This window comes from Balaenoptera physalus (genome assembly GCF_965194825.1).
Source record: "Balaenoptera physalus genome assembly, chromosome: 8".
Lineage (NCBI taxonomy): Eukaryota > Metazoa > Chordata > Mammalia > Artiodactyla > Balaenopteridae > Balaenoptera > Balaenoptera physalus.
Window position 1 is genome coordinate 7,496,856 of NC_138887.1, and position 8,514 is coordinate 7,505,369.

An 8,514-nucleotide genomic window follows, 5' to 3' on the forward strand; every position below is an offset into this window, starting at 1 on the left:
AGCTAGGGTGGTGGGAGAAAGAAAATGGGGCGGGGGCAGTGTGAAGGCCACTGACAGTGTTCAGTTGATCCAACTCAATGGGAGGCTGGTGGGGCAGGCAGGAGTCCTGCTTAGGTCTTGGGTTGAGGACCTGTTGCACAGCAAAGCTCTTGGAGAACAAGGCAGTTTTCCCCACTCTTGAGGACCTGTTCCATCGTAATGCTCAGCTCACAGTTGGAGCTCAGGATTTTTTGCAAGGATCAAGGATACCTCAGGCTCAGGGAATATGGGAAGGTCAAGTGTGTGGGGAAAGAAAATAATGTGTGGACATGTGAGAGTTGAAGGTCCATCTGGCAGTAGGATGGGTCAACCTCTGCTTTGAGATCTCAAATAGGGAATTGTCAACATGTGGTGGTGGTTTGAAGCTGGTCTGGGAAGGGGCATGAAAGAAGAGACTCAGGCCAAGAGGGGGCAGGCGTTGCAGACTTAACTGAAGAGCCCAGGAAGCAGGAGAAAAATGAGGGAGACGTCTTTCAAAGGCTGAGAAAATAATAGATCAGTTAGGTTTTTTTGATTCTAAGTAAAACAAAAGGTCCCTGGGTTACAGGCACAAATGAAATTTGATGCAGCCTGAGTAGCTCCAAGGTGGAAGAAACAGCTGGGAACCAGTTCCAGAAAGGGCAGAGATCATATTTAACTCAGTAAGGACAGTTTCATCAGGGTAGTAGGAAAAAGAGATTGCAGAAGGCAGAGGATTGGTGAGAAGTGAGGTAGTGAAGGGCCGATGCATAGCTTGCTGTGAAGGAAAAGATGTCAAATACCTGGAAAGTGACTAAGGTTAATAGAGGTTGAAATTTTTTTTTCTTTTATTTTTTTAAGGTGGCTCTTTTGAACGTGTTTCTATTCTGAGGGGAAGCACCAGAAGCAAGGAAGTAACTTTAGACCAAGCAGAACTGGGGATAAGTGGTTGAGTGGAGCTGAAGTCACAGAACCTATGAAAGCACCAGCCAGGGAGGAAGGAGGACATCCAGTCCCTGAGCCCGGAAACCCCGGGCAGATGAACACCGTGAATGGACCGTGTGCAGAGAAGTAAGTGCTACTTCAGAGTCTCCAGTTTTCATTATCTGATATTCTCTTCACAAATAGCTAACTCTTCTTAACTCTTACTATTTTATAGTAAGATTAAGGAACATTCCCAGGTTTGTACAGCTAGTAATGATAGAAGTAGGGCATTCAGTCAAATGTCCTTTGGCTTCAAATCCAGTGACTTTTCAGAAACTAAGCAAAATGTTTCGGTAGTAAGCATGTGGCGTGTGTGTGTGTACACCTATTACATGTACTATTGACAATTCATGAAAATTCATTTTCACAGGGCTTATTGTTTTCCATTTTTCTTTGAAACCATCTTCCATGTTTATGCCCAAATAAGCTTTCTAAACCACAGCTCTGATCAAACTCCATCCCTGGCCTAAAAACCGTGGCTAGTCTCCCACTGCCTGAAGAATCAAGCCTTAATCATGCAATATGGCCCCAAGACCCTGTGCAATCTGGTCTATAACCTACGTTTCCAACCTAACTCAGGATCATCTTGCCCTTCTGAGGAATTAAAAGGGCACCCGTTCCTCAAAACACCCTATACCGTTTGGCAGAAGTCTGTCATAATATACTTATTTAAAAAAAAATAATAATTTTATTGTGATATAGTTTACATACCAAAATTTCACCCATTTTAGGTGTAACTTGATGATTTCAGTAAATTTATGGAGTTGTGCAGCCATTAGCAGAATCTAAACACTGGCGTTTTATTATTTTTTTCTCTTGTTTACTTTTATTTTTTAACATTTTGAAGTGTGACCCATTTATTTTTTTATTTTTATTTTTAACATCTTTATTTGAGTATAATTGCTTTACAATGGTGTGTTACTTTCTGCTTTATAACAAAGTGAGTCAGCTATACATATACATATATCCCCATATCTCATCCGTCTTGCGTCTCGCTCCTACTCTCCCTATCCCAGCCCTCTAGGTGGTCACAAAGCACCGAGCTGATTTTGCTGTGCTATGCGGCCGCTTCCCACTAGCTTTCTATTTTACATTTGGTAGTGTATATATGTCCATGCCACTCTCTCACTTCATCCCAGCTTACCCTTCCCCCTCCCAGTGTCCTCAAGTCCATTCTCTACGTCTGTATCTTTATTCCTGTCCTGCCCCTAGGTTCTTCAGAACCAATATTTTTTTTTTTTTAGATTCCATATATATGTGTTAACATACTGTATTGTTTTTCTCTTTCTGACTTACTTCACTCTGTATGACAGACTCTAGGTCCATCCACCTCACTACAAATAACTCAATTTTGCTTCTTTTTATGGCTGAGTAATATTCCATTGTATATACGTGCCACATCTTCTTTATCCATACATCTGTCAGTGGACACTTAGGCTGCTTCCATGTCCTGGCTATTGTAAATAGAGCTGCAGTGAACATTGTGGTACATGACTCTGTTTGAATTATGGTTTTTTCAGGGTATATGCCCAGTAGTGGGATTGCTGGGTCATATGGTAGCTCTATTTATAGTTTTCTTAAGGAACCTCCATACTGTTCTCCATAGTGGCTGTATCAATTTACATTCCCACCAACAGTGCAAGAGGGTGCCCTTTTCTCCACACCCTCTCCAGCATTTATTATTTGTAGATTTTTTTGATGATGGCCATTCTGACTGGTGTGAGGTGATACCTCATTGTAGTTTTGATTTGCATTTCTCTAATGTTTAGTGATGTTGAGCATCCTTTCATGTGTTTGTTGGCTACCTGTATATCTTCTTTGGAGAAATGTCTATTTAGGTCTTCTGCCCATTTTTGGATTGGGTTGTTTTTTGTTTTTTTTAAAATTTATTTATTTTTATTTATTTTTATGGCTGTGTTGGGTCTTCGTTTCTGTGCGAGGGCTTTCTCTAGTTGTGGCAAACGGGGGCCACTCTTCATCGCGGTGCGCGGGCCTCTCACTATCGCGGCCTCTCTTGTTGCGGAGCACAGGCTCCAGACGCGCAGGCTCAGTAATTGTGGCTCACGGGCCCAGTTGCTCCGCGGCAAGGGGGGTCTTCCCAGACCAGGGCTCGAACCCGTGTCCCCTGCATTGGCAGGCAGATTCTCAACCACTGCGCCAACAGGGAAGCCCGGGTTGTTTGTTTTTTTGATATTGAGCTGCCTGAGTTGCTTGTATGTTCTGGAGATTAATCCTTTGTCAGTTGCTTCATTTGCAAATATTTTCTCCCATTCTGAGGGTTGTCTTTTGGTCTTGTTTATGGTTTCCTTTGCTGTGCAAAAGATTTTAAGTTTCATTAGGTCCCATTTGTTTATTTTTGTTTTTATTTCCACTTCCCTAGTAGGTGGGTCAAAAAGGATCTTGCTGTGATTTATGTCATAGAGTGTTCTGCCTACATTTTCCTCTAAGAGTTTTATAGTGTCTGTCCTTACACTTAGGTCTTTAGTCCATTTTGAGTTTATTTTTGTGTACAGTGTTAGGGAGTGTTCTAATTTCATTCTTTTACATGTAGCTGTCCACTTTTCCCAGCACCACTTATTGAAGAGGCTGTCTTTTCTCCATTGTATATTCTTGCCTCCTTTTTCAAAAATGAGGTGATCATATGTGTGTGGGTTTATCTCTGGGCTTTCTATCCTGTTCCATTGATCTATATTTCTGTTTTTGTGCCAGCACCATACTGTCTTGATTACTGTAGCTTTGTAGTATAGTCTGAAGTCAGGGAGCCTGATACCTCCAGCTCTGTTTTTCTTTCTCAAGATTGCTTTTGCTATTCGGGGTCTTTTGTGTTTCCATGCAAATTGTGAAAATTTTTGTTCTAGTTCTGTGAAAAATGGCAGTGGTCGTTTAATAGGGATTGCATTGACTCTGTAGATTGCTTTGGATAGTATAGTCATTTTCACAATGTTGATTCTTCCAATCCAAGAACATGGTATATCTCTCCATCTGTTTGTATCCTCTTTAATTTCTTTCATCAGTGTCTTATAGTTCTCTGCATACAGGTCTTTTATATCCTTAGGTAGGTTTATTCCTAGGTAGTTTATTCTTCTTTGTTGCAATGGTAAATGGGAGTGTTTCCTTAATTTCTCTTTCAGATTTTTCATCATTAGTGTATAGGAATCCAAGAGATTTCTGTGTATTAATTTTGTATCCTGCTACTTTACCAAATTCGTTGATTAGCTCTAGTAGTTTTCTGGTAGCATCTTTAGGATTCTGTATGTATAGTATCATGTCATCTGCAAACAGTGACAGCTTTACCTCCTTCCGATTTGGATTCCTTTTATTTCTTTTTCTTCTCTGATTGCTGTGGCTAAAACTTCCAAGACTATGTTGAATAATAGTGGTGAGAGTGGACAACCTTGTCTTGTTCCTGATCTTAGAGGAAATGGTTTTAATTTTTCACCATTGAGAACGATGTTAGCTGTGGGTTCGTCATATATGGCCTTTATTATGTTGAGGTAAGTTCCTTCTGTGCCTATTTTCTGGAGGGTTTTTATCATAAATGGGTGTTGAATTTTGTCAAAAGCTTTTTTCCATCTATTGAGATGATCGTATCGTTTTTCTCCTTCAAGTTGTTAATACGGTTTATCACATTGATTAATTTGCTTATGTTGAAGAGTGCTTGCATTCCTGGGATAAACCTCACTTGATCATGGTGTATGATCCTTTTAATGTGCTGTTGGATTCTGTTTGCTAGTATTTTGTTGAGGATTTTTCCATCTATGTTCATCAGTGATATTGTCCTGTAGTTTTCTTTTTCTGTGACATCTTTGCCTGGTTTTGGTGTGAGGGTGATGGTGGCCTCATAGAATGAGTTTGGAAGTGTTCCTCCCTCTGCTATAATTTGCAAGAGTTTGAGAAGGATAGGTGTTAGCTCTTCTCTAAATGTTTGGTAGAATTCGCTTGTGAAGCCATCTGATCCTGGGATTTTGTTTGTTGGAAGGTTTATAGTCACAGTTTCAATTTCAGTGCATGTGATTGGTCGGTTTGAATTTTCAGAAATTTCTTCCTGATTCAGTCTCAGAAGGTTGTGCTTTTCTAAGAATTTGTACATTTCTTCCAGCTTTTCCATTTTATTGGCATATAGTTGCTTGTAGTAATCTCTCATTATCCTTTGTATTTCTCCAGGTCAGTTGTTACTTCTCCTTTTTCATTTCTAATTCTATTGATTTGAGTATTCTCCCTTTTTATCTTGATGAGTCTGGCTAGTGGTTTATCAATTTTGTTTATCTTCTCAAAGAACCAGATTTTAGTTTTATTGATCTTTGCTATTGTTTCCTTCATTTCTTTTTCATTTATTTCTGATCTGATATTTATGATTACTTTCCTCCTGCTAACTTTGGGGTTTTTTTGTTCTTCTTTCTCTAATTGCTTTAGGTGTAAGGTTAGGTTGTTTATTTGAGATGTTTCTTGTTTCTTGATGTAGGATTGTATTGCTATAAACTTCCCTCTTAGAACTGCTTTTGCTGCATCCCATAGGTTTTGGGTCGTCATGTTTTCATCGTCATTTGTTTCTAGGTATTTTTTGATTTCCCCTTTGATTTCTTCAGTGATCTCTTGGTTATTTAGGAGTGTATTGTTTAGCCTCCATGCATTTGTATTTTTTACAGTTTTTTTCCTGTAATTGATCTCTAGTCTCATAGAGTTGTGGTCAGAAAAGATACTTGATACAATTTCAATTTTCTTAAATTTAGCAAGGGTTGATTTGTGACCCAGGATATGATCTATCCTGGAGAATGTTCCATGAGCACTTGAGAAGAAAGTGTATTCTGTTGTTCTTGGATGGAATGTCCTATAAATATCAATTAAGGCAGTCTTGTTTAGTGTATCATTTAAAGCTTGTGTTTCCTTATTTATTTTCATTTTGGATGATCTGTCCATTGGTGAAAGTGGGGTGTTAAAGTCCCCTACTATGACTGTGTTACTGTCGATTTCCCCTTTTATGGCTGCTAACATTTGTCCTATGTATTGAGGTGCTCCTATGTTGGGTGTATAAATATTTACAATTATTATATCTTCTTCTTGGATTGATCCCTTGATCATTATAGTGTCCTTCTTTGTCTATTGTAGTAGTCTTTATTTTCAAGTCTATTTTGTCTGATATGAGAATTGCTACTCCAGCTTTCTTTTGATTTCCATTTGCATGGAATATCTTTTTCCATCCCCTCACTTTCAGTCTGTATATGTCCCTAGGCCTGAAGTGGGTCTCCTGTATACAGCATATATACAGGTCTTGTTTTTGTATCCATTCAACCATTCTATGTCTTTTGGTTGGAGCATTTAATCCATTTACATTTAAGGTAGTTATCGATATGTATGTTTCTATTACCATTTTCTTAATTGTTTTGTGTTTGTTATTGTAGGTCTTTTCCTTCTCTTGTGTTTCTTGCCTAGAGAAGTTCCTTTAGCATTTGTTTTAAAGCTGATTTGGTGGTGCTGAATTCTCTTACCTTTTGTTTGTCTGTAAAGGTTTTAATTTCTCTGTTGAATCTGAATGAGATCCTTGCTGGTTAGAGTAATCTTGGTTGTAGGTTTTTCCCTTTCATCACTTTAAATATGTCCTGCCACTCCCTTCTGGCTTGCAGAGTTTGTGCTGAAAGATCAGCTGTTAACCTTATGGGGATTCCCTTGTATGTTATTTGTTGTTTTTCCCTTGCTGCTTTTAATATTTTTTCTTTGTATTTAATTTTTGACAGTTTGATTAATATGTGTCTTGGCGTGTTTTTCCTTGGTTTTATCTTGTATGGGACTCTCTGCACTTCCTGGACTTGATTGACTATTTCCTTTCCCATATTAGGGAAGTTTTCATCTATAATCTCTTCAAATATTTTCTCAGTCCCTTTCTTTTTCTCTTCTTCTTCTGGGAACCCTGTAATTTGAATGTGGCATGTTTAATGTTGTCCCAGAGTTCTCTGAGACTTTCCTGAATTCTTTTCATTCTTTTTTCTTTATTCTGCTCTGTGGTAGTTATTTCCACTATTTTATCTTCCAGGTCACTTATCCGTTTTCTGCCTCATGTTTTCTGCTATTGATTCCTTCTAGAGAATTTTTAATTTCATTTAATGTGTTGTTCATCATTGTTTGTTTACTCTTTATTTCTTCTAGGTCCTTGTTAAAAGTTTCTTGTATTTTCTCCATTCTGTTTCCAAGAGTTTTGATCCTCTTTTCTATCATTACTCTGAATTCTTTTTCAGGTAGACTGCCTATTTCCTCTTCATTTGTTTGGTCTGGTGGGTTTTTACCTTGCTCCTTCATCTGCTGTGTGTTTCTCTGTCTTCTCATTTTGCTTAACTTACTGTGTTTGGAGTCTCCTTTTTGCAGGCTGCTGGTTCATAGTTCCCATTGTTTTTGGTGTCTGCCCCAAGTGGCTAAGCTTGGTTCAGTTGGTTGTGTACATTTCCTGGTGGTGGGGACTGGTGCCAGTGTTTTGGTGGATGAGGCTGGATCTTGTCTTTCTGGTGGGCAGAACCGCATCTGGTGGTGTGTTTTGGGGTATCTGTGACCTTATTATGATTTTAGGCAGCCTCTCTGTTAATGGGTGGGGTTGTGTTCCTGTCTTGCTAGTTGTTTGGCATAAGGTGTCCTGCACTGTAGCTTGCTGGTCGTTGAGTGGAGCTGGGTCTTTGCATTGAGATGGAGATCTCTGGGAGAGCTTTCACCGTTTGATATTACGTGGAGCTGAGAGGTCTCTGGTGGACCAATGTCTTGAACTCAGCTCTCCCACCTCAGTGGCACAGCCCTGACACCCGAACGGAGCACCAAGACCCTTTTGGGAAGCCTGAGGTCTTCTGCCAGTGTTCAGCAGGTGCTCTGTAGGAGCTGTTCCACATATAGATGTACTTCTGATGTATTTGTGGGGAGGAAGGTGATCTCCACGTCTTACTCTCCGCCATCTTGAAGGTCTTCAACACAAGTGTTTTAGAATACTTCCAATACCTGAAAAATATTTTTTGTTCTTGTTTGCAGTAAATCCCTATTCTTGTCATTTCATGTAAATGAATCATGCAATATGCAGCTTGCATCTGATATCTAGTAAAATATTTTTGAGGTTCATTCATGTAATATGTACCAGTGGTCCATTTCTATTTTATTGCTAATAGTATTCTATTATATTTGATATTCATACTAATAAAGCATATTTTATTTATGCATTCACAAGTTGATGGACATTTGGACTGCTTGCACATTTTAGCCATTATGACTAACACTGCTCTGGTCATTTGTATACAAGTTTTTGTTTGTACATATGTTTTCATTTCTCATTTCATTTCAGATTCTCTTGGAGTGGAATTTCTAGGTCATAGGGTAAATTCATGTTTAACATTGTAAGAAACTTTCAAACTGTCTTCCAAAGTGGCTGCACCTTTTACATTCCCACCGCAATGTTTAAGAGTTCCAGTTTCTCCACATCCTTACCAACACTTGTTATTATCTGTCTTTAATATTATCATAGTTATCCTAATGGGTACGTAGTGCTATATCATTCTGGTTTGCATT